The 25,544-nt window shown below is 42.8% G+C and overlaps 1 protein-coding gene across 7 annotated transcripts in view; it reads left to right on the top strand.

The window, feature by feature from the left end:
* The first annotated feature begins 279 nt into the window (after positions 1 to 279).
* The window catches only part of ADGRL3 (adhesion G protein-coupled receptor L3), a 491,700-nt gene continuing 466,435 nt past the window's right edge, over positions 280 to 25,544 (top strand). For 5 of the 7 annotated variants that reach the window (XM_063423663.1, XM_063423662.1, XM_063423661.1 and 2 more), the window contains exon 1: positions 347 to 1,098. The gene's annotated coding sequence lies outside the window, so the exon portion shown is untranslated. The other 2 variants (XM_063423656.1, XM_063423659.1) reach the window with 2 other exon arrangements.

The raw sequence follows: 25,544 nt of genomic DNA, 5'->3' as shown, positions 1-25,544 counted from the left end.
GGGCAGGGCAGCAGCGCTGCGCCGCCCGCCGCCTCCTCCTCTCCGGGCCCCGTTCCCCGCTCCCGGCCCGGCCCTGCGGGGGACGCGGCTGCCGCGGGTCCCACCGCCCCGGAGTGCGCTGCCCGTGTGCGGAGCGTGTGCGCTGCGCCGAGCCGAGCCGAGCCGTGCCGAGCCGGCGGGCGGCCATGCGGCCCCCCCGCGCCCGCTGAGCACCGCGCGGGGCGCGCCCGCCCAGCCGCCCCCTCCGCGCCCGCGGAGCCGCCCCCTCCGCCCGCCCGCCCGCCCGCGCCGAGCCGCGCCGGGGCTGGCGGTCTCCGCAGCGGGAGGAGGAGGTAGAGGAGGAAGGATCCAGGGTGTCTGCGGAGCGCGGGGGGCTGAGGACCACCCGCCTCCCTCTGCGCGGGCGCCTTTGTGTCCCCCAGCCCCGGCGGAGCGAGGGGCCGCGGGCAGGGGAGCGGATGCAAAGAGCGGCTGGTGCTGGAGGGGAGAAAGAGAAAGGGGGATGGTGGAAGATTTCTCTCCTTTTTTATTTTTTTTTTTTTTGGTGGTCTCTTCGGCAGCGGCCGTTCTTCCCCAGCAGCAGCAGCAGCGGCGGCGGCAGCAGCGGCAGCAGCAGCACAGGCAATGACTCTGCCGCATCCGAATCGCCTGGCCGGTGGTGCCGGCTCCGGAGACATCACCTTGCTCTGAAGTTGCCCACCTGGAGGAGGAGGTAAATCGGAGCGGAGCTTTCGTCCTGAGGGGTCGGCGACGGCGGGAAAGAGGAAGGAGCGATCGCCTCCCCCATCCCCACACACCCTCGTCCTCCGGGAGGAAGCTTGTGTAGCAGAAGAACACGGCAGAAGAGGAAAGACTTTTACTTCTTTCTATTTTTTCTCTTTTCAATTTTTTTTTTTTAATTTTTCCTTGCTTGAGGGACGTTTCGTGCTTCTCGTCCGCCCCCTTTTTCCTTCTGGCTGGGGGCTTTGGTACTGTGGCCAGGTCTGCTTCCTACTCCCACCAGTGGTTTTAATGGCTGGATTGTGGCAGCAGCTCCCTGCTGCAGGTTGTTGAGGATCTGATGGGGACTGGCATCTCAGGAGCCGGAGGTGACTGAAGGTAAGTAACCAGCGGATGGATGCTCACCAGCCCTTGCCTGGCCTTCCGTTGCTCCCTTGCCCGCTTGCGTTGGGCTGAAGGGTGCCGGCCGCCCTGGGCGCACCCTTGGATTGAATTTTGCTCTAATAAGGCTAGTTTGTCTTCAGGGGGGCCCCAGGTAACGGGGGAGCATCTCTCCGGGTCTGCATGCGGTGCGACAGTGGAAACAAGCGGTGCGCATCGTGTTTGGAAATGCCTTGTGCGCTCCAGCCTGGTTTGGCTGTGGGCAGCTAGGGTGGCAGAGGCAGTGAGGAGATGAAGGGGACCTGGTAGATTTTGTTCTTGCTCTCTCGGGTTTTTTCTATGAAAGGCACCACGAAGAACCGCGGGGTTTGCTGGTGTTACACTGGGGAATTCGTGAGTTTCATTATGTTTTCTCTATCTCCCCCCTTCTCCCCCCCTTCCCTCGTCTTCATGCCCAGTCCTTCGTGGATCTGCGTTGCTGTTTAATCGCTGAAGGGTGCCTCGAGAAGCAGTTGCTTTCTTGGATATCAGGGGGCATGAGTGGGGGGATGTTGCCGAATTGGGAGTGCGTGTTGGGGGCTGCCGGTGCGTGGATGTGAGGGGGTAGGGTAGAGGTCTGAATCCAGCAGCCCCGCGTTACAGGTAGGAGCTTCGCCTTCCCGTGCATCCAGAGAGCGAAACGTACGGTGTAGGTAGGGATGTGCAGAGCTCCCCACCTCCTGCCTGTGAGGCTGCGTTTGCTGGTTCTTATCAGTGTAGGACTGGCGTTTGTTTTGAGCAAGGGCCGATATGTATAGCTGAACGACGAAAATTGCGTTTTTAACGCCTCTATCCTTTTTAACCCTTTGTTTATTTGCTCCCTTAGTTATTTATTCGTGTTCCCCTTGCAATCATCTTTTGACCGCATAACTTGGAAGTACGGTTATAAGGCTGATGGTTCCTCCCTGCCATCAGCCAGAGAGCAACCCTGTTTCCCAGTTTAAGGAGCCGCACCTCTTGCTGGTGCCCGTTAGTGCTAATGAGGATGTAGATACACTACCCCAGAGATGTGCCCTGGGTATTTGGTGGATTGCCTTCAAGGACTGAGTTTGATCAGCAGCCTTGCATCCGGAGTTGTCCAGAGAGGTAACGCTGACCTCCCATACATTTAGTTGGGGTCTTTTCCTCACCCTTTCCCCTGTAGACAACCAGATGTTTAGTTTTGCTTGAGGGGTGGCAAGGTAGGAAAGGAACCTCTCTTTCTCTCCCTTTCCTGATAGGCATGAGATTCTTCTCTGCGGTAGTTAAAACAACTCGTATTTTGGCCAACAGCAGTGTATTGTTTCTGCTTGTCGACTGTAGAGTTCATTATCGTTTTAGCCAAAACAACCCATGTCTATTGTATTTACTTTCCTGTTTAGATCACTCCTTAGGAGTTATTGCCATTTCCACTCTTACAGTTCTGGTTCCAGGCAGCCAGCCTGCTTAGAAGAGAGGCTGAGATGCAAAGGAAAGGGCAAAAATGCCATCTGTTTCTTGATGTAAGGTAGAGAGGTAGTCTGCCGGCTGCAATTTCTCTCTGTATTATAGCACTGATTATTCCTACACAGAGTGTAGGACCAAAATTTTCAAAGCTGACCAAAAAGAAATCTTCACTGGAGTTGAAAAGAAATAAATTCCATTTTCATTGAGGAATGCTGCCTCTTAAGAGTGCAGCCAGTGCTGCCTGCTTGGTATTGAGTAGTAGCATGTGCTTTGTAGAGCTCATTTATCATCATTTCCAGGGGTCTGCAACACGAACAGGCTTCTACTGTGCATTCATTAGGAAAAAATATTCTATGGAGTTTTTCATGGGAGTAAACCAGGTGTTACAGGTTAAAATGGGCTGCTGTCAAAAAGTCTGCAGTCGTTAGTTTAGATCTATGCCAATGTTGGGTGACAAAGTTCAGGTTAGGGCTCCATGGTAAAGCTGTGTTTTTTTCCTAAAGGTTGAACTGCTCTGAGAGAACAGGAGTCAGTTCCTCTTCTTGTGGTTGAGGCTGCTCCTGTTCTGCTCTTAAAGAGTACTTTTTCCTTATTGAGGCTTGATTTACTATAAAGTGACGGTTATCTTGTTACCTACTAGCAAAAAATAAAGTGGATACAAATCTCTGGTGTGTTTATTTACAAAAGGGCTGATGTTTTTAAAAAGCTAGTCTTGACGTGTGAGTTCCATATAATTTCTATTATTGAATAAATATATTTTTTCCCTTTTCTTCTTGGGGTGGTTAGGAGAAGGTATATTTAGTTTTGCATTGAATTCCAGAACAAGATAAATTACAGTGCAGATTGATGACAGTGAAATTGAGTGCTGCTTTGTGAGGCAGTGAGATTTTAATGGTATTTATGAAGCTGAGGGTACCGAGTCCTTATGGAGATGGTTTTTTGTGACAAAAGCAGGAGCTGGTGTTTCAGTTTCTTGGTGGCCTCTGGAGATGAAGTAGTTTATGTCTCAACCTAGGATATTTGAATTTGTCCCCAAGCCCTGCCGGCTCCATCCCTCGACTCCCCTCCTTTGTTTGCTTGGCTGTGCATCCCATAGGTTGGGATGCCATGGGGACCACGTCCTTCCTCCCAGTCGGGGGTGATGAGGCAGAGATGCTCAGCTTGCCTATCCAAGCATTAATTGCAGAAAAGGCTTTTTTCCTCCTGGAACAGAAAGCAAATTGCCCTGCGCCTGCTGGTGCAAATGTAAAGCCAGTGCTCTTTGCTGGCTGGGAGGGAAGTGCAAGCAGGTTTGTAGGTGAAAATGCAGTCACACACATCCAGATAGGTGACTGATGAGCTGGCCATCTCAGCCTAGCTTTGTAGGGGTGTTAGAAAAATAAATAAACATCTAGAGGCAGGTAGAGCAAATTATCAGCCAGGACTGAACAGGAATATGCATGACCTTTATCTTTGGGCAGCACTCAGCTGGAGGGCCTGATGCTGCCATCAGGGTTTTCACATTCGGAGCATGAGTGGATGCATCATCAACACATTTATTCATGCACACGGGGGAGGAAAGTCTTTGTAAATGGAGAAGTCCTAGGAATGGGTGATTTATTAATAATTTTAATACTAATAGTGTTGGGACTGGTGTTGATTGACTAGGAAGCAATTTAATACGTGACACAATATACAGGATGGGTTAAAGATTGATGAAAGAGATGGAATTCAGGGAGCAAGAATGGATCAGGGAAAAGCTAAAGCATGGAGGATAGGGACAAGGATTTCTATGCTTTAAATAAGTTCCCTTTTTTTTTTTTTTTCCTGTTGTAATTATGTTACTTGGTGGTTGTGGAAACAGCCAAATACTGTGATTGGAGTGATTTTGATAAAAAATTTTATTCCCTAGAGACTTCTTGCACACCACAAAAGTTTTGTAAGAACAACTCAAAAATTAATTTTTTTTTTGAGTGGTGTTCCATCTGAGCGACAGACATCACAATATTGCTGATGGCAATACTGAAACATCAGAACAGCCCTGCAAAATAAAGAAAGTTCTGTCTGCACCTTTTGGGATAGGATGCTCTGGTGAGCATCAGCATCCTGGAGAGATGTTTATGGACACCCGTTTCTTCCCTGCCGGTCCTTTTCTCATACAATAGATGCCCTCCTGCTGGGATGGGAATATGAAAAATGCACCACAATGCCAAATTCTGAGTGTACATCCACACTTCAGTCTCTTCTATATCTTTAGGCAGTGCTCTCAGTTGCAGGATGGAGAGCTAGAAATTCTCTTGCAGGAGTTCAGTATGCATTGGTGTATTTGTAGGAATGTACCTGTCCTAGTAAGGCAGTGTGACATGCTGGCATCTGAGTGGGGTCACGCCTGCCTTGAATTATGCCAAATGTTTGTCACGATCCTCACCAGCATTTAATGTCAGGCTCTTTAATCCCTACTTGGGATGTATGTGAATATGTCCTGTTTCTGTAGGTGTTGAGAGGCTCCAGCACTCCCTGATCTCATCCTAGTGCCTACTGGCAGTGGAAGCTCACAGAACAGGCTGATGAAGTAGAAGGAGAACTTTGCTTTTAAGCATCTACTTTTAATTCTTGCCTACTTTAATGGCAAGGAAACCACCTCCTACTCAAATCTGTGATGTGATTCTATCTAGGACGTTATCTCATTGCCTGTTTTTGGCCTCCAGGTTTGCAGTGTAATGCTTTATGTTCCTCACTAGATAATCTCTACAGTGTAGTCTGAAATTCCTAGCTTCAAGCTAAGTGTTCGTTTTTAAGACAACTTCTCTAAGGACACCTTGACGCTATAGCTTTTACTTCCTCAGCCTTTTCAGAGACCCTTCTGATTTTGCCTGTAAGGCAGATGTTTTTACCATTCATTGCACCCAGCATCTGTAACTATAGCAAGGTAGCCAGTCTTTTCAGGCATTGAAAATGTCATTTTATTAGTGTTCTGGACCACAGTTTTGCTTACTAAGTGGTGCTCAGTGTGGGATTTTTTCAACCTGTCTGAAACCTCTGTTTTCCTCTGGCCGAGTCTTTTTTTTGCTCCCTTTTTGAACTTTTCATCTCTTCAGGCCCACTTCCATCCATAGGAAGTACTGCTGCATCTGCGATGGGACCTCCCACTGTTGTCAATGGAGCACTTCTGTTGGCTTCCCTGTGAGGGGAAGATGCGCAAGAATCTCACATGTGGTATCTTCTGAAAAGAAGCTCCAGAATCTCAGATGTGGTATCTTTTCAAAAACATGCTCTGCTTCAGCATCAAGTTTCTAGAAATTGTTTTGTAACACCTTTACCAGAGGTGGCATTTCAGGCCGAACAACGCAATGAACAGAGAGGAAGAGTAGAAATCTGTGTACACTTCTAAAATGTGTTTGTGAAAACAGTCCAAAGTTAAAATCAAGACACTTTTATTTGAGGCTTGACAGCTTTCAGTTTCAAGGGTCATGAAATAGACACCATTCTGAAGAAAGCAAAGAGGAGTTTGGCAGTTGTCCCAGTTAGGCAATATGAAGTTGTAGATTTCGTTTAAATGCCTAAGAGTAATCAACCTTTACAGAGTATCCATTGGTGCTCACTCTGCCAGGATTTTTGAAAATTATTTTTTTAACGCACGTTAGTCAACATGTGAGTGATTACACGGGAATTATTTCAGTGGCTACAGACCTAATGCTTCAGAGGCCTGCAGCACAACTCCAATTCATTACAGTGGGTACCTGTCAGGGAACAGCTTTGAAATATTATGCACAGTGTTTCGAGTAGTTTGGATTGTAGCTTTGCTACTATTAATTGTAAGAGCTTTACTGATTTGATTGCAGTTGCATTGATTTATATCAGGTAGTCATTGATTTTGAACTTTGGAACAGAGCTGTGCATTTCTAAAACTTAGAGCAAAGTGTCATAAATACAAAGGACCAACATGAGTGTTTTCTTACAGCAATGCAAAGTTAAACTGAAGTGAAACGGGACTCTGTGTGCTTTTGTAGAAGTGGTGCTTAAAATTTAGCCATGAATTGCCCTACTGCAAAGTCCTGCTCAGAGGTGCCAGCATTGCACAGCACTGTTCTGAAAGGAGATCTAGCCTAAACCTGGCCGCTTTGAATAAGACTCCTAGTGGTTTTATACCAATGGCAGGTAATTCGTTTGTAAGGGTCACTGCATACAATATATATGAGTTTTTACACTAAGTCCCTTTCCCACTCCCCGGGAACCAAGAGTCTATTTACAGAGGTGAGGGCACTGCATCAATGAACACTGTTTAAAGTTCAGGGAATAGGAACATTCCAGCTAATGCAGTCTTAGAGCATCTGTTTATTATGTGCAGGAACATGTATAGACATATAAATACCATGATTTGGGGAACAGACACAGTTCTGATTTTTTTTGTCAAACTCGTTGAAGTGTAAAAGAATTTTGGCTGTAGGTGAAATCTGAGAATTGGACCTATACTCAAAACATATGTACCCACATGTGTATGTCTCTGTATGTGCATATATAGGTTTTGTTTGTGAAATGATGGTGCTGATGCATATAGTTGTTTAGGGTTTTTTAAATTGACTTGTTGGAAAGATTCTACCTATTTATTTTCTGGTTGTTTTTTGGTAGGTGCACTAATGAACAATAATAGGCCATTGTGCATGGGCCTGCAGTTTTGAAATTTTAACTGAGTTGCTTGGTTAGCAGTCCAACACCAAAACAGAACAACCACTTACTTTTTCAGATGTGTTGAGCAACCACACGTTTTATCAGAGTCAGTGCTGGTCCTTGCTTATTTTTTCTGTTCTGAAGTTGCTGATCTCAACCTTGCCTTAATGAGATTTTTTTTTCATTGCCCTCACAGTGAGGAAGAGAAGCTTCACTGTGTTGCAGAAGTCCTGGTTGCAGGGAACTTGGGGATATCAACATTTTCCTTCAAGCAAGGAGTAAGGAGCGTGTTAGCTACAAATATCCTGCCTAACTTTGGGCAGGCCTAGGTTAGATGAGGAGTTTAGCTCAGAAGAGCCCAGCACTGGGAACTGCTGAGCTGTTAAACTGTTTTTTAGTGTTAAAGCCGGTATGTTGTGTTGGAGGACACCAGGAGACAAGGGAAGCCCTAAGCAGAAGCAGTGCCCCTATTCTGTTTGATTGGTGGGTTTCTGTTTACCAGCCCTGCAGAGGCACTGCCCTGCCTTGCACTCCAGTGTTGCAAACCAAGGCTTGGCTTAAGCCCGTGAGAATAGGGGAGGGACCCAAGCCCAGTTTTTGATGTTCTGCATGGGTGGGTACCTTGAATACTCAAATGCATTCCAGTGACAGCTGACCCTGTAAGGAGATTTTCAATAGGTTTCTGGATTTTTTTCTCTTTTTTTGCCTTCCTCTCCTGCCCCCAATTTTATTTTATTTTTATTTTATTTATTTTTTTTTCTGTTCCAATGACTGCTGGAGGAAAGAAAGAAACCCACCCTTTGTAGCTGTCTTTTTGAATACATTTCACTGATTGAGACAGTTGAGAATTTCAGGGATCATGTTAACTCCTTTTCTTTTGGTTTGCTTTTGCATGTGTGTGTTACGGACTGAAACAGTGTGGTTTTGAAATAGTGCAAATTCCTACCAGTCACTTCAAAGGCCACAGGTTTTTGTTGTTTGGGTGTTTTTGTTTCAGCAAAACGTATGTTGTGGATTTTTTACCCATATGTGCTGTGTAATGTGAATCCTTACTTACCACTTTTGTTGCTGCATTCTTTTGCATTTTTGGTTTGAGTTTTTTTTCCCTTCCCTCCTTTTTTTCCCCTGCATTTACAAAAGACTTTGGGATTCTACCCTGAAGTATTTTTTTATGTGAAGTCTATCTGGAGGTACACAGTACTGGTCTTTAGTTCTGTAGTAAATGGCTTACCCAGAGTATCCAGAGAACAACCGTTCCTGTTTCCAGCACACGACAAATTTCTATGTTGGACATTGTGTCTCAGCTAAAGCCTGTTGGAGCTGTGTGTGTAATATAAAATGTCATTCCTTTGGATTCTGCAGTTCCTTTGGATTGCAATCACAGGCTGTAATAGTTTGAAAATTTGATGTATATATCCCACTTCCTTCCGAGGGAAATTATGATGTGACTACTGCACTTGCAATTCCCACAGCACAGGCTTCTGCAAGAAGATGTCATTTTGGATTATCTTTAATGGATGCAGGTGTGTGGAATGTCTGCGTGTCCTTTTTTTCTTTTTTCTTTTTCTTTTTTTTTTTTTTTTTAAGAGGACAGTAATGTTACAGTAATGTTACAATCGCTGCTTTATTTGGTACAGCTCCAAAATGACATGTACCTCCTTGAGTAAAATTGTTCCTGATAGGTATTTGAAATATAGCAATTATGCTGCATAGAGGGATAACTTGTGACCTTCTGACAAGGGATCCACAATTACAATCGCAGTGCACTTTATAGATCTCTTTAAGTAGGTCACCAATTTGCAATGAGTCTTTCTAAAGTCTGTGAGAGGCCTTTCGGTTGCAGGAGTGGGGAGTCCTGTTCTGTACAACATCACTGATGTTCAAAAGGGAGGCTGAAATCACACGGAATCACAGGATGGATAAAGTTGGAAGTGACCACATTGGGTCATCTGATCCAACCATCCTACTGATGCAGGATGCACATTGCACAGCTTTGCATCCAGGTTTGAATATCTCCAGTCAGGGACACTTACAATCTTTTTTGGGCAATCTTTTCCAGTGCTCTGTCACCCACACAGTAAAAAAAGATCTTCCTCATGGAGGTGGAACTTTCTGTGCCTTGGTTTCTGCCCACTGCCTATTGTTCTTTTGCTTGGCACCACTGAGAAGAGCCTGGTGCCATCCCCCTTGACACCTCCTTTCAGATACTCACAGACATTGATGAGATCCCCTCTCAGTAATTTCTGCTCTAGGCTGAACAGGCCCAGCTCTCTTAGCCTGTTACTTATATCTCAGTAAGAGAAAAAGAATCATGGAATCATGGAATGGTTTAAGTTGGTTAAAGATCATCTCATTCCAAACCCCTGCCATGGGCAAGGATACTTTCCAATTGGACCAGGCTGGTCAATGTCTCATCCAACCTGGCCTTGAACACTCATTGCCTGGGCATCCACAGCCTCTCTGGGCAACCTGTGCCTGTGCCTTACCACCCTCACAGTAAAGATTTTTTTCCATAAATGCTCTAGTCCCTTAATGCTCTAGGCCCCTCATCATCTTTCTTGGCCTCCGCTGGACTCTCTCCAGGAGCTCCATGCCTCTTGTCCTGAGGAGCCCAGAACTGGACACAGCATTCCAGGTGAGGCCTTACAAAGGCTGAGTAGAGGGGCAGGATCACCTCCCTCAACCTGCTGTCAATGCTTTTCCTAATGCATCCTAGGACACCATCAGCCTTTTTGGACACCAATAGCACAGCTGCCTCATGGATGGCTTGTTGTCCACCAGGACCTCCAGGTCCTTCTCCGCCGAGTTTCTCCCCATCAGGTCAGCCCCCAGTCTGTGCTTGGATTATTCTTCCACAGGTGCAGGACCCAGCATTTGCCTTTGCTGAATTTCAGATGATTTCTGCTGAAGGGCTGCACATCCCCATGGGGAATCGGCCACTCCTCCCAGCCTTGTGCCATCAGTGAACTTGCTGAGGAGGCCTCTGCCCCTTTGTCGCTGATTAACCAGCGGGTATTGAACCGTGGGGGACAGCACCAGTGACAGACCTCCAAATGAACCCTGTGCAGTGATTGCAACCCCCTGGGACCCGCAGTGCAGCTGTTTCTCAATCCACCTCACTGTCCCCTCATCCAGCCCACACTTCCTCAGCTTGCCTGTTGTGAGAGATAGTGTCTAAAGCCTTGCTGAAGTCGAGGTAGACAATATCCACTACAATAAGGGAATGATACCTATGTAAGTAATCTTGCTTTGGTGAGAAGTACAGGCACACATCACTGAGCACATGAGGATATTCCCAACTGAGCAGCCCTGTATTTGCAGTGGAGCTGAGAGCTTGGGTTTGAAACATGTAGAAAGATGCTTGCCACTAGACTCAAGCAGTAGTTTATGCCAGCCTAAACTAAGCTGCAATTTTCCTGTTCAGGGGGAGAATCTGGACCTCGACACTGTCTGCAGGGATGTTTTTGACAGAGAAAATGGGATATGGCGTGGAATATGTCTCAAAGCTGCCTCACTGTTTGTCTTAAGATTTGGCAGCAGCAGATGGGGGGTTGTCTTCTCCAATGCCTTTATGCTTGGTTGCTCCCTCATCCCGAGCAAGCAAAGGGCAGCCCAGCATAACCTATGAGCCAGGCTGCAAGAGTGAGGATGCCAGCTTTTGTGTGACCCTTTTCAAGCTGCAGGCTTGAGCACAGCAAGAGTCCATGGTTATCCCAAATTCACATAATTTGGGGGCGAAGCCAATTTCAGCAGTCGTCATTGTGGTAAAGCTGATTACCTAAATGCATAAATAAGTAATTATTAATAAACAGTAATAGATGAGTTAGTGAAGAACACCATTTAAGTCTGATCTGTAGTAATACAGATGTATTTTGCAGCACTAGTAACATAATGCTGGATTTTTGAGCTGGTTCCTCTTACTACTACAATAAAATAAAGAGCAAAGTGTATTTTGGTCTAGGGATGCCAAGTCACCTCCCAGTTTCTAACTCAAAATAGGTCTGTCCTGTCCTGCAGTAGGAGCTATAGTTAAACATCAAGCAGATAATCATGTTTTGGGTTTTTTTCCCTGTAAATCACTTTTCTTTTTATACCATAGACATTTGTGTGGATAACTGCTTGCTGACCACAAAGATGTGGGGTTTGTTTCTTTCATTTACATTCTGTATTGAAGTACCAGAGTTATGCAGTTTTGTCTGTCGCACTTGGGTGGGATGCTGCAGTGATTTAATCTAAAATGAAAGCGAGTTGTCTTCATTTTAGGGAAAACCATGGTTAAGTGGTGAGAGTAAGCAGGTCTGGCCATTACCAGAAGCCCTAATTAGAAGAAATCCCATGTACGGTTGACCTTGACTATTGAGACAACCCTCAAAGAAGAAAGAGCACTAAAAATTAGTATGCTGCCAGTGCTGCACTTTTATTATTTGACGTTATTAAGCAAACTCGGTGTGTATTTCTTTTTGAAGCGTTTGATTAAATGTGTGATCTTATCTTGGTGAAATGGCCTGCTGGGCTGCAGACAGTGGTGTTCAGAAATGAAATTTGTTTAGAGCCTCTGAACAGACATTTATTCAATGAGACCTTTCTTGAATAATAGATGTGACAGTGAGACAGCTGTGCAACGTGTTCTAGGGGTTGGGCTTATTATTTTTTTGGTGTAGGGTTTTGCAATGTGACTGGGGGGAGAAGATAACACAAGAGCACAGGTGTGAGAGTAGGATGTAGGGAAATTATCATATGTTGCAGATTCAGGCCCTGGTTCTGCCTAGAATTATTTTCAGATCGAGATTTACATGCTTCAGGACTTCCCTGTTGGCATATGGTTTGGTATATCAATTGATGCACATATATACCTAGTCTGTATCAATAATCTCGTCCTTTAGGTAGAGCTTTTAGATGCTTAAATATTGTAGAAGTAAAAAAAAATCAAAACCCACAAAGACAAATCCCCAATCCTGTGGTCAGTGCTGATGTAGTTGATGGTAGTTGACTCCTGTCATCAGTGCTGATGCCCTTAAGCTGTCCTATGTTTTATGATCGTTCCAAATCAGTGAGACAAAAGGGAGACTTCACTACAGGGTGTTGAACCTCTTGTATTGTGTCCAACAAGGAGAAAATGTGAAATGTGGGTAAGTATTCTCGTCTTACATGTTTTTATCATCAGTGCGCTGGGTTTGGCTGGGCTAGAGTTAATTTCTTCACAGCAGTTGTGATGGGGCTGTGTTTGGGATTTGCACTAGAAACCGTGTATTTTGGGGTATTTTGGTCACTGCTGAGCAGCTCTTGCACAGTGTCAAGGCCTCTTATGCCTCTCCTCCCATCTCACCAGTGAGGAGGCTGGGGGAGCACTAGGAGCTGGGAGAGGAACAGCCAGGACAGCTGATCCCAGCTGACCCAAGGGATATTTCATCCCATATGGTGTCATGCTCAGCATTTTGAGCTGGGGGAAGATGAAGGAAATGGAAGATATTTTGATTGGTGGCTTTTTGTCTTCCCAAGTAAATACTGTGTGTGATGGAGCCTTGCTTACCTGGGATACGGCTGAACACCTGGCTGTCCATGGGAAGTGGTGAATAAATTCCTTGTTTTGCTCTGGTTATCTGCACAGATTTTGCTTTACCTATTAAACTGCCCTTATCTCAACCCATGAGTGTTCTTTCTTTTAGTGTGATTCTCTCCCCCTTCTGTTGTGGGGATCAAGGGAGCAGCTCTGTGGGGCTTGGTTGCCAGCTGGGGTTAAACCATGACAATTGAAAGCACAGTGCTTTTTATTGGGCACATCTACTGTGGAACCCTTCACCAGGGAAAAAATACTCCACAAAAACATTGGACATACAGTGGTGTATATATCTGGTTTTCCAACAAAACAGTTGACTTCATTATAGTTTTCCATACAACTCACAGGGATAAAAATTCATTGAATGTGTGAGCTGCGCAGATTTTTCAGGTGCTGAGACACAACTACATCACTTGCTTTTCCCAATATGAAGCTGAGAACATGAGTGCCTGAAAGCACATAATTTTAAACTTTCTTTTTCAGTAGTGGGCTGTGGTGATCTTTGTGGGATAGATAGAGTTTTTCTGAGTGACTTAGTCTTCCCCTGCAAAAGAAGGAGGAATTCCGCTTTTAAAGGAAAGGCGCTCCAGAGTGCCTCTGCTGTAAAACTCTGTTTTGATCAATCCCCATCTGCCCCACTGCTTCCCTGCATTGTACATCAGCTGTCTTTACATCAGGTTAGGTGATGATTAAGTGATTCTTCCTTCTAGAGGTAAACCCCAAACCTTTCCTTACAGGAGTTGAGAGAAGATGTGAGCTCCATGCCTTAATGATATCTTGAGATGTCAACTTAGGAGGCCTCCAGTGTTTGATGCTCCAGCTGCTCACCTTCCCTGGTCTTTGGTTAAGGGGATTGTTTTTCCTAGGAGCTGGACAGCTCTCAGGACTTTTTAATAGCTTAAAATTATGCATGTATTTTTTCTGTCCTAGTGCACAGCTAATCCCACCAGATGCCAAATGCAGATTTATGAAGCTGGGTGTGAAGCACAGGAATTCATGTGTCTGTGAGCTCTGCATATTTTGCCATGATGCTTGCCTGAACTTCAGGGAAAATTTCTCCTTGCAAGGTGATTTGTATATATGGTACACTGAGGAGGAATGTGGCCTGTAACCATGTAGCTGACCATCATATTTTAAGGGGCTCTTCCATATGTCTGCAGCTGGATAAGAGTTGTTTTTTTTAGCAGAGACTGAAAATCCAAAGCTGGGTTTGTAACCATTTTACTGGTTGCAGAAGGACGGCAGATGTTCTTGGCTCTGGTTGAAACTCAGTGAGGTGCTCAGAGAGGTGTTGTTTCATCTGGGTCCCTGCATGGAAGCTAGGTTATAATCCAGACTTTAAAAGACCCCAAACATTCAAAAATGTTTCTTTTATGGAAATGAAATTTACATATGAAAGCACAGCCTGCTGGAAAAGTAATGGTCCCATTATGTTCTCCTTAATCTAGAAGTCAGACAGGAAAAGGAAGATGGAAAAATCACTGAACTGAAGTCTACTTGACATCTGCTCTTCTATAGAACTAACTTGGTCCACGTAACTCTATATGTATCTGTTCCTGACCTGAGTCTGATGATGTGTTTCTGAATTGGGAATTACATCTTCTTGTATTTAAAATTTTTGTTCTTTTTTTATGTAAGTGTTGCAGAACTATAGCATTTCCCCTAACTTTAAACTTTCAGTGGGACTCAAAAAAATCCACCAATGATAGATTTCTCAGATGACTGTTTAAAAAAGAGACATGGCATTCTTTGCTAGCATTTTGTTGCTCCTAACCTAAGCTATTTTTTAAAATTAAAATAAAAGTTGCCTGCCACGTGTGCTGGGTGTGCTGTTTGGGTTGATGCACATTGTGAAAGCACCAGTGATGCTTCCATCCTGACAGATGTGGTGGCCCTTAGCAAAGGTACGTGGGAGCAGAAGGTATTTTACAGTCTCTTTTCCCTGTGTAGAAGTCACCTTGTGTAGAACTTGAGGACTTTGTGCAGTTGTGTGGACTTTGAGGCTGAAGGTCTCAGTGCTGGCTGATATGTCAGCACTGTAAGTGGCAAGAAACAGTGCTTGGCAAATGCCAGAAGCAAGGGCAAGTTCCTCCTCAGAGCTCAAGGGAGCCCCCTTTGCCAGATGTTACAAAACCTGTGAGAAGGGAATAGTGCCCATGTTGGAGGCAGTACAAGGTGTCCAGCTGCAGTGCATACTAATTACTGCACTTGGCGACATTTTTTGCTTTCTACTCCTGTTGAATTTTTGCCTTATTTTGCCTAACTTGGCTAATTTGTGTAAGGGAGTAAGGAACTAGTGACAGCCATACAGTTAAACCTGTGTGTGTATGCAGTAATAAGGTTCAAAGGTCACTGTGTAATTAAGTTCCCAGCCTCCTTGCTAGTTTTCTGTTGATTGAGGGAGAAAGGAGGATCCTTTTGTATCTTGACAACTGCCTTTCCTTCCAGCAAAGCAAAGGCTGATTCCTGGCTACTCCAGCTTTTTCCTAGCTGGATACTGACTCCATTTTCTTGAGTTTCTCCCCTTTCATTTCCAGACTCATTATGTCAGGTATCCAATGTATGTAAAGATGATCAATGTGTATCTACTGGTGCTATTGTAAAACAGAGCAATTATTTAAATTAATCAAGAGGACATCGTTTATGAACAGGATGGGGTAAAATAATAGCAGGAGTGACGCTTTGTTTAAGACCGCAAGTCTGTGGTCTCAGTATCAGGATTTCAGCTGCTGGCAAGACACTTCATCACCTGGCAAGACCTGCTGGGAGCCACAGATAAATCATGTTGTGAAATCGTGATGTAGCCTTGCAATGTTTGCCCTTTGGTGTTCAGCTTTAGGTGCTGGTGTCACATCGTGGCAAAAACGGTTATCGGCATGTGCCGAAGGAAGAGGATGAGCAGACAGAGTTTGCTCTGTTTGCTCTGTCAGACACTGCACCATTTTCTGGGTGCAGTGAAGAGATTTATGAAGGAATGGATGGGGCCTTTTTTTTAATTCTCCTTCCCTTTTGAGTCTCCTCACCACCTTGCTGATCAGTTCTCATCTTTTTTACATTTTAGGATATCAGACCAATGAAAACTGTATTTCCTGTTTTTTCGTATTGGTATGATTTTGTTGTGGTTGTCTCTACAGTGTTCTTGTCATGCAAGGGTATGGTAAAAAAAGTTTCTCTTTTTAACCTGCGAAGAAGCTGTCTTTCCCTTATTAATTTGGCCTTGGCCAATGAACTGAAATCTTCAGAGTGATATGGAAATGTCCCTTAGTTTGCATGCTTGGATGAAAGCCAGATGAGGTTTTCTTGTGTGGGCTTGCTTTGTTTGTTTTCCTCAAAAACTCTGTGTTGATTCAGGCCAGTTGCTGCAGATACAGTCTTTGGATATAGTGTTTGTAGCTAATTAAAAATAGCCTCTAATTGAGAACTGAATGTTGTGGACTTGAATTTTCCTGTACATTAGTCATGTAAGAGGTTGCCTGGAAATGTAAAGGGTGAATCAGCTTGAAGAGGCTTGCAAATATCTGCTTCATTCAGTGTCGAGACACATTTGAAAAGTAATCTAGTGGTGGCTCATAATATTGCTGAAATATGGGGGAAATTAAAATTTCTTTTAAAAGTACAATGTCTCATCACTTTATTTTACTGATACCTGATAACTTAGCGGTTATTATGCACCTCTTATATATTGTATGTATGTTATAACATTATGATTAACAGGACTGCTGCCTGCAGGACCAGGCAGCAGAAGTATTGAGATCAGTTGTACAAGTTTGACAGGGTATAATCCCCCTGTGCCCCATGATTTGTCTGCTGAACTTCCTTCAGTCCCCGTGCTGACCTTTATAATTTCGTGTCTTTTCTCTTTGGGTAGCTCTAAGTATGTCACTGATTAAAAATGATATTTGAACACTCCAATGGGAAGTTGCATGTATACAGCAACTTCACAAAAATCATGATGTGCCAAAACCTGTGTATTTTGGAGATACCTTAGAAGTTGTTGCTGTTCCAGAAATAATACCTGTTATACTTAGGATATGAAAGGAATAAAGATACAAAACTTTTTTTTTTTTTTTTAATTATTGCTTTATGCAGAAATAATGGTTGCTGCTTGGATCCTGCCTGCGTATATTTTTATAATGACAAATGCTTAGCTTTTCCTTACAGAGAACCTTGGCTCCAAATTTCTTGAGCTTCTGCTGGCTCCTTTTTGATGAATGTGGCACTCTTGATACTTTGCCTTTTTCACTTCCTCAACACAATTATTTGAGCTGGTCAAGTATCTAGAAAAACATCCCAGAGAGCAGCCTGCCTTCCTCTTGTGGTATCTGCCCAGACACTTGAGTTGGGCTGTGCTGCAGCTGGGGAGCATCTACTGGGACACGTTTGGTGGTCGGTCAGCTGGTCACTGACGAGGCAGTGAGTGAGTCTGGTGTGGTTAACTCGCTCATTCGCGAGCTTTTACTGCAGTGCTGAAGTGTGGTGGAATTGTTCTGGCTTGTTTGAATAGCTAATTGGTATTTTTATAATTTTATTCTTTTATTCTGCATTCCACTTTTGCCATGGGGTTAGTGTGTCTGGCCTTTGTGGTCTTTTGTTTTGATTTCGGGGTTTTTTTGGGGGTGGGCTTTTGTGTGGGTTTGTTTGTTTGCGATTTTTCATTGGTTTGTTTGTGAATTTATTATGTTGTTTTTGTTTTGTTTTTAAAAGCAGAAAGATGAGGTAGGTTTAGTTTACCTGGTCCAACTGATGTGTCCGTATGCAAGCTAATGATTTAAATTGACCCTCTTTCTAATGAAAAGAGGCAGGTACTTTTGAGACATGATTCCTTTCCTTCTCATGTAGACCTTTAAAATATGTCAGATGAATTGCATCCTATAAAGATTATTTCTTTCACTGACTGTAAAGAGAGCCTAAGGTGCCAAACTCAGATAGAGACATTTACATTGCAGATAACTTAAGATGGAGGAGGTGAATCCCACCCCAGGAAATTACTCTCCTTGGCTTGCAGTGCATTTCCAATTCAAATGTGAATCTGCGTGATAAGCTGGTACCTGGCACAGCAAAGCTGATCCATCAGGAAGTGCATGGAGAGTAATTGAAATGGCCCCTGATCTTCACAGAGCTTGTGCCCAGGAGGATCTCTCACTTCAGTTGGTGTAAGACATGAACCTTAAATATCTCAAACATAAATGCAAGTGTGGTGGCATACAAGTGATTACTCCTGCTGGTTCCTGTGTAGTCCTGTATGTTATGAGAGGCACTGCCAGCATGGGGTTTTGTACCTCCATGACTTTTTTTTTCTTCAAGAGCATGGAGTAACCTGCAAACCTGACCAGTTTTACCTCTGCCCTCCCTTTTTCTTTCATGGACTGCAAACGTAAATGTCAGTGAAGATGGTGAAAAGGCAGATCCTGAGAAATGTATCTGCCTTGATTGTGTGGGAAGGCATCCCTTGGTAAGTACTCTGAGATACAGAGCCAGTTGGTGGAATAGGAGCTTCACAGAATACAGCCCTAAGCTCCTGGCTCTAGGCAAATTAATGATTTATCTAACAAAGCTATGTCCTATAAATAAAGTATACATAGATCCTGCTAGTCTCTTCAAGATTCAGGAAAAAAAAATCTTTTTCTGCCCTCCTTTCTTGATTCCCTGAGAACTGCAGTTTGGACAGATGTTCCAGTGCAAGTTTTGACTGCTTCCCCTCCACCCCAGATCAACCCTCTTCATTTCCCATCTGTTTCCGTGGCTGTATGGGCAACCAAGCTGGGAAATGAAGCTCTAATTTTAAAATCTCTGTTGAATTTGTCATCTTGCTAGGCTGTTTTCACCTGGGATCAGCTTCCTGGCTAGTTTACAGCTAATTTTTGTATGGCTGTGTAGTAATAGCACAAGCTGTGGGACAGTGCAAAGCTGCTCAAAATGTTTCTGATGTTTCCTCTGCGATGTTGGAGTCTCCCAACCTTCCTGTTTCCAATCTTAGATGATCTGAAGGTCAGTCCCCAGTGTGTTGGTTAAGTCTTCTGCCCTAGGGTACACTGAGCATTGCATATGTGTGTATTGCACATGAGTATGTGTGAGTAGGAATGTGTACATATATACACATGCATGTGTACTTAATGCCTTCTTTGTCCCAGTCTTCAATATCAAGGCCAGTTGTCCTCAGTACACCCAGCTTTCAGAGCTGGAAGTTGGTGATGGGGAGCAGAGTGAAGTCCCCGTAATCCATGACGAGATGATTAGTGGCCTACTGTGCCATTTAGGCACTCATAAGTCTGTGGCCACTGATGGGATCCACTGTCAGGTGTTCAGGAGGTGTCTGGATCTGCTGCTGGCTGACGATTTAGTGGTTTAGAGGTTACGGTAGCAGTGCTGGGTAGATGGTTGGACTTGATGATCTTAAAGGTCTCTTCCAGCTTTGATGATTCTGGGATTCTCTAGATGTATGTGTGTGTATGTATGGTAACTTGCTTAGCAAGGCATGTTCCATTCTCTTTCTTCCTGCTGTTTCTAATATACTCCAGTGAAAACTACCAGAATCGAATACATCATGCAAATTAATTTTAAAATTTACACAGAACTTTGGAGAAAGAGAGGTGTGAGAGCAAACTGCATCTTGCATCTCCAAAGCAGAGCTATATATGCATAGTGCATGCCTGAATCCATCAGTATTACAGATACATAGCACTAAATTCACTCATCCTGTTCCTAAGTACTTGGTGCTGGTTTCTTCTCCACACTGTTGGTTTAATTTTTTAAGCAGGTAACTGAATCCTTGAACAGTCCTGACTTTTGAACTAGATGGAGATGGGATTTTAGGAGAGTACTGTAGAATCTCACTCTGGTGGCTGAGGGTTATTTTATTATTATTATTTTTTTTAGCAGCTGGTAAATTTTTGTGGTGCCATTGGATGATTTTGCCCATGTTAGAGGACTAAGGTGAGATTTCTTTGTTCTTTAATCTTGATGGAAAATGGCGTATGTTGCTTTTTCTAAACAGACAAGAGCTGATTGAAGTACTTAAATGCAGAATAACAACTAGAGATGGTGCATTTAAAACTTCTGTTGTTCTGAATAAGTTTTAATGAATTATGAAAACCAAGCAGATGTTGCTGAGTGTTTACTTCAGTGTAGCTTAAAAATAATTTGTGCTTTATGGTAGTAATTGTCAGATCTAATTAAAAAATTGGAGGAAAGCAGTATGGGTTTGGATCCAATGAATGATTTTGTATGACTTGTTACATCAAAAAAAGAAAAAAAAATAATATTGCTTGAAAGTTTTAGTCACTTTAGCTGGAAATGAACAATTCTGTGATTCAGGGGATTCAGAATGTTCTGTTTAGGTTTACTTGGTAGCCCTTGACCTTGGTCCGGTCCTTTTGCCTCAAGTCATGAAGTATATTCATGCCTTCCATAGTATTCTGAAACTATGTGTGTGTTTCATGACAGTTTTCTACCATGTGTTTGTGTCTCTTTAGAGCATACTCCTGTTATTTTGCTCGAGTTGTTGGGGATTTATCAGTGCATCAAACATCCATACTTACTTTCAAGTCAGCATTGTACCCTAACTCCAGTGGCCAAGCAAAGTGCTTTTGCACACACCTCTTCCTGAAATTTTCTTGAGGTCACAGAGATGTGTGTGTTCCATCTTGAATTAAATTAATTAGCATTAAAATAAACTTGGAGCAGTTTAAAGGCTATAGATCTGTAAAGCTCATAAATGTAAGTTCAAAATCTCTGTTACTCTCCCAGACAGCATTTGGTGACAGAGCCAGGGTTCAAGGGATTTAAACATGGTGGTTATGTCTTAGTTGAATCTTATTTTCAGTGATTTTCCTAATATTTGTGAATTTGAATTCTGAACGAATCTTTATACTGGAGGAAGCTCATTTCTACACTGGAGGTTCAGCTCAGTGCAACTAAGCATCTGCCTCTGTAAGCATTGATTCAGCTGGAATGGCTTTGAGGTGTTGCATTATGAGCAACCTTTCCTACTGAAGGACACACTTGAATAGACAAGTCCAAGCATCAGCTCCTTTCTGAATACTATTTTGTATTTCTGCAAATCTGCTCGTCTCTTGTTGTGAAGAACTCAAATATTATTTTAATGTAGGCTTCTGTTCCCACTTTTACAGCAGCTGTTAATATAAACTGTTCATGAAGCTGCTCAAGCTTCTGTAGTGTCGTGTTAGGTGGAGGTTTTTATTATTATGCCTTTAAAGATTGTCTTTTGTTTGTTTGTTTGTTTTTAAAAGCATGTACATTTGAAGCTCGATTAGTAAAAATGGGCCATGGGGATTGGCTGGCATAATGCATATGAAAGACAATGTAGCAAAGACGCAGTTTGTTTACAGAACAATGAAAAATTACAGGAAGCACTTCAGTAGCTGTATCTGCACTTCAGTAGTTGTATCTTGGCAAGACATCAGTTTTGATTTCTGTATCGGTAAACTAGTATTTAGATATCTTTTTTTACAGGTGGCTTTTTGTAAGCTGAAATTCTGAGAATGTGCAGTGTCTGATTCATCCTGCTTGAATGCCTCGAATGTTTTTACTATTTGGCTTTTATAACCACAACTACTGTTGTTGTGAATAGTGTTTAGCAGTGTTTAGGAATGGCATGTATGCTTGCTCTTTTCTTGCAGTAATTTATTGTTCTATTTTCACTCCTTTGTTTAAAAACAAATTCTTAAAGGGGATATGATAATTACCAGTTATTAACCTTCATTTGCCATTATTTGTGTTGACAGCTGGCATCAAAAATGCTGTGAGTGTTAAGAAATGTTTTAATTAGGTCATTAGATCCTGTGTGATTTAGTGATAGCCCAGGGAGAAATGATAACAGGAAGAGGTGTAAACGGGCAGCGCCTTGATTCAACAAAGCGTTTATACAGATGCACTAATAGGGCTTAAATCCTCCCGTGTAGCTGAGCATCGGCTTTGCTGGGTTTGAGCCTAAAACCCGATTTTCACCTCAGATGAGGAGGGCTCAGCATCTTGGCAGAAGATGTATTACAGTGTAAGACTTCACCAGAGTGGAAATTTTAAAGTGCAGATAAGGTGGCAGTTGCAGGGCATGTAGCTGAGAAGGTGAAAGAAGGGAGGAAACCTTGGCATCTTACATCAAGATGCTCAGTTTTGGCTCCATGGGTACCATTTCTGTGTTAGCTGGATGTGGTGCTACACATTGTGAGAACATCTGCCTCAGAACTTCTCTTCTGCTGTGATTTCTTCTTTGGGAGTGTTGTTAATCTATTGGGAGAAAAAAAAAAAAAAAGAAAAAGAAAAAGGGAAAAAGAAAAAGAAAAATTAAAAAAAAGGAGTCAGTATTCAATTAGTAAATTTACCTCAAACTGGAATATGACATCTTGTTTCTTGTTTGCTGCCTTGAGCTTCAATGGATGTTTTTCACTTTGGCAATATAAAAGTGTGTATTTTTATCAGTGTAATTTTCTGTGCTTGCTGGTAAAAAAGTTTCTTAAAGGGCCCATTGCCTGCCGGGATTTTTATGTCTTCCCAGTAAATGGCTTATAGCAGGAAATACTGCATTGATTTCAGAAGTCAAAAAATTTTGACATTTAATTAGGGGATTTTTTTTTGGCCTGCTTTACTAAAAAGGGGAAAAATCCAACGTAGTAATTTTGAAGAGATATTAAGTAGCCACAAGCTGTCATGTCCTCTGCAATTGGATTCTAACCTTTTTTTCCTCAGAGCACAATCAATAAGATTAATATTTTATCACGTGTTCCCTTCCTGCCTTTAAAAAGTGATTTGCCAGGAGAGAAAGCTTATTTAATGGTTGTACAGGTCAGTGTCCTCCGTGCCATGCCCTCGTAACTTTTGAACCTGCTGCTGAATTTGATTACCGGAAGAGGAGAGGTCTCAAATTATTTTCTTTGAATTCTGTGCAGGCTGATGCCCGGTTTTTCATAACCTCAGGTTTTGTTTGCTTTTTACAACTCGAGGCTAGTAAGTCCTGAACCTCAAATGATGTATTAATACAGTGCTTATAGCACCTTCAGTGGGGCTGCAGTCTATTTATACCATCTGCAGACTGTCTTTAATTGATGGGGTTTTGTACCTTTTTAGGTGAACATAAATTATATGAACACTTTACAGTCCAAAGTAATAAAAAATCTGAATTGTCACAGTTTCTTTCTAATTGTATCACAAGGCAGATTCCCAAGTAAAGTATGCACATAAACTTTTAGCCCATTGAAATATGCATATATAATTTAATTTGCATACATTAAATTCTTAGTTTCATTAATGATTTAAGATTCTTTTGCAGTCGGAAGTCTCTGGCACATTTTTTCTTGATTGAATTGCCTATTCTATTCAAATAAGGCTTGGTAATATTGCTTTTGCATTACAGAATGATATTGGTAACTTTGTTAGACCTTTTATCAGTGTGATTAATTTATAACTGGCTGTGGTGTATTATTAGCTAAAGATATATTACAGTGTAAGACTTCACCAGAGTGGAAATTTTAAAGTGCAGATAAGATGGCAATTGCAGGGCATGCAGCTGAGAAGGTGAAAGAAGGGAGGAAACCTTGGCATCTTACATCAAAAGAGCATTTTCATATTAACATTGTTAAAAAGGCAGTAAACTTGATTTGTAGTTTCCTTATAAATACAAATATTAACTTGTGTAAAAAATTCAAAGAGCTCTTTTTTTTTCTGTTGAGCTCCAGCAAAATAAATGCAACCTATTTTAAATAAATGTTGAGCAGCAGCATGCTAAATGAGTGGAAAGCCTTATTTTCCTACTTGCCCAGTGCTGCCTTGGAAGCTGCTGTTGCTTGTGGACTTTTTCCCTTACAGGAATTGTTTCTTTCTTTTGGAGGGTTGCAGGAGTATTACCCCACATAGACAAGGTAATTATTTTGTTTGTTTGTTTTGAGGTGACTTCCCATTCCTCTTTACCAACCAACAGGCATCCTTCTGGCACTTATGGTTTTTAAAAGATTGCTCTGTAGGAGACTGCTGTTGTTGGGATGCCACTGGGTTGCACCTTCTCTTCATCTCTTCAAAACCTCCATTTTCTTCTGATTTCCGTGGAAATTGGAGTAGTCTGTCTGGTTCTAGTGCCCCCACAATCCTAACTCTGGCCAGAGCTGTTTTGTCTGTGGAGCACCTATACCATGGTTTCTAATCACTGAAGAAATGAATCAAAGAAGCAACCAGCAAGCAGGGTCTGGAAAGTAGCAGCTCAGTTCGTGGAAAGAGTGAAGCTGCTGTGCAGGAGGGCTCTTCCAGGAGGAATGGATGGACGTCCCTCAAAGGAAAAACAAGATGTAAAGTAACAGGTTTGATGTAGGAGTGGGTGAATTGAGGAGCTCTGTGTGTTAGGTCCATTCATGTGTGGACTTTTTGGTGGGGTTTTATGATCTCGGTGTTTATTTCATGGGGTGGATGCATCCTGCTTCTTATCCTTTTTCCATGCCTACTGTGTGGGCTGAAATGGGAAGCAAATCTGGACTGTCTTATCCAAGACATTGTTAATGAGTGTGTTAATGGGTTGTAGTTGTCCATGACAGCCCTGATCCTGTAGGTCCATGTGTTAGCTGTAGAGGAGACACGAAGCTTAAGTGGGACTTCTTAGGTGTCTGAATGTACACATGTATATATTTGTGCTTGCCTTGGCTTGACTGTGGGATGTTGGTATGGGCTGGTCTTGGGTTTCTGAGCCGCTCTGGTTGCAGAGAAGGGAGGATTAAAGAATGTGTAAGAGAGAAAGTGGACAGTTACTGAGAACAGAGAAATCACACAGTGCTGAAAGTTTTCCTTTTCACCGAACATTAGATATTCCCAAAGAATGTACTGACACTTGCACTTGAGTACTCCCAGCTTGCACTTTGATATTAATTGAACCAAGGACTAAAATTTCTGCTTTGTTGATTGATTTTTTTTAAATTTTAAACTGATTAATGTTTTCATTTGAATAGCACTGCTGACTCTGCAGAAGATGTGATCTTTTAATTAGCAGATGTCAGGATTAGCATTAGTGTTGAGCTGTAATTAGCATTTGTACGCATAGCAAAAGACCCAGGCTCAGTTTGGCAGCAAGGAGAATGAAATTATAGGTAGTGGTGTAACTTGGCACTTGCCTGCATCTCTGTAATGGATTTTTTTTGAAAAGTGAAACCCTCAAGTATCATGATCAAAGCATGAAGTCTAGTGGATTAATCGCTGATAAAAAAATACATATAAATTATTGGTATTGTTCTGTTAGTTAAATCATAAGTTTTGTTGGCCTAACAGAATATAATATATCTAATTGTCATCACACACTGATGCTCTTAAATTGAAGGCTGCAGAGTGCTAATAGCTTCTTGGCTAGACTGCAGCAGCAGCAGTGTGCATGGACGTCTCTGGAAATGGCATTTGGAGTAGAAGACACCTAACTGAAGCAGGTGCCATTTGGGGCTCTTAGTGTCCCACTTCAGCTTAACTTGAAGAACAAAGGTGCATTGACTTTATGTCCCTGTTTGCAGAAGTGAGAGGTTGTAGGTGAATGTAGAAGGAAGCAAGACACAGTGTGTTTATCACAGGTCAGTAGGACCTAGGTACAGGAGGTAATGAAATCTGGATATCTCCTAGGAATGAGATCTTTCCCTTCCTGCTGATGGAAAACAAGCATGACTCCAAGTTAGTGGGAAAAGAACATCACTGGCTAACATGGGACGTAAAAGCTGGTTGTTGATTATTGTGGGGAAATCTACTCAGCATTTTATCCACGCAAAGGAAAAAATAACCCTTTTTAATCCTGCTAAGG

This window comes from Prinia subflava, chromosome Z, assembly GCF_021018805.1.
Source record: "Prinia subflava isolate CZ2003 ecotype Zambia chromosome Z, Cam_Psub_1.2, whole genome shotgun sequence".
Classification (NCBI taxonomy): Eukaryota; Metazoa; Chordata; class Aves; order Passeriformes; family Cisticolidae; genus Prinia; species Prinia subflava.
The sequence above is the reverse complement of the archived record's forward strand: the minus strand, read 5'-3'. Positions and strand labels throughout refer to the sequence as shown.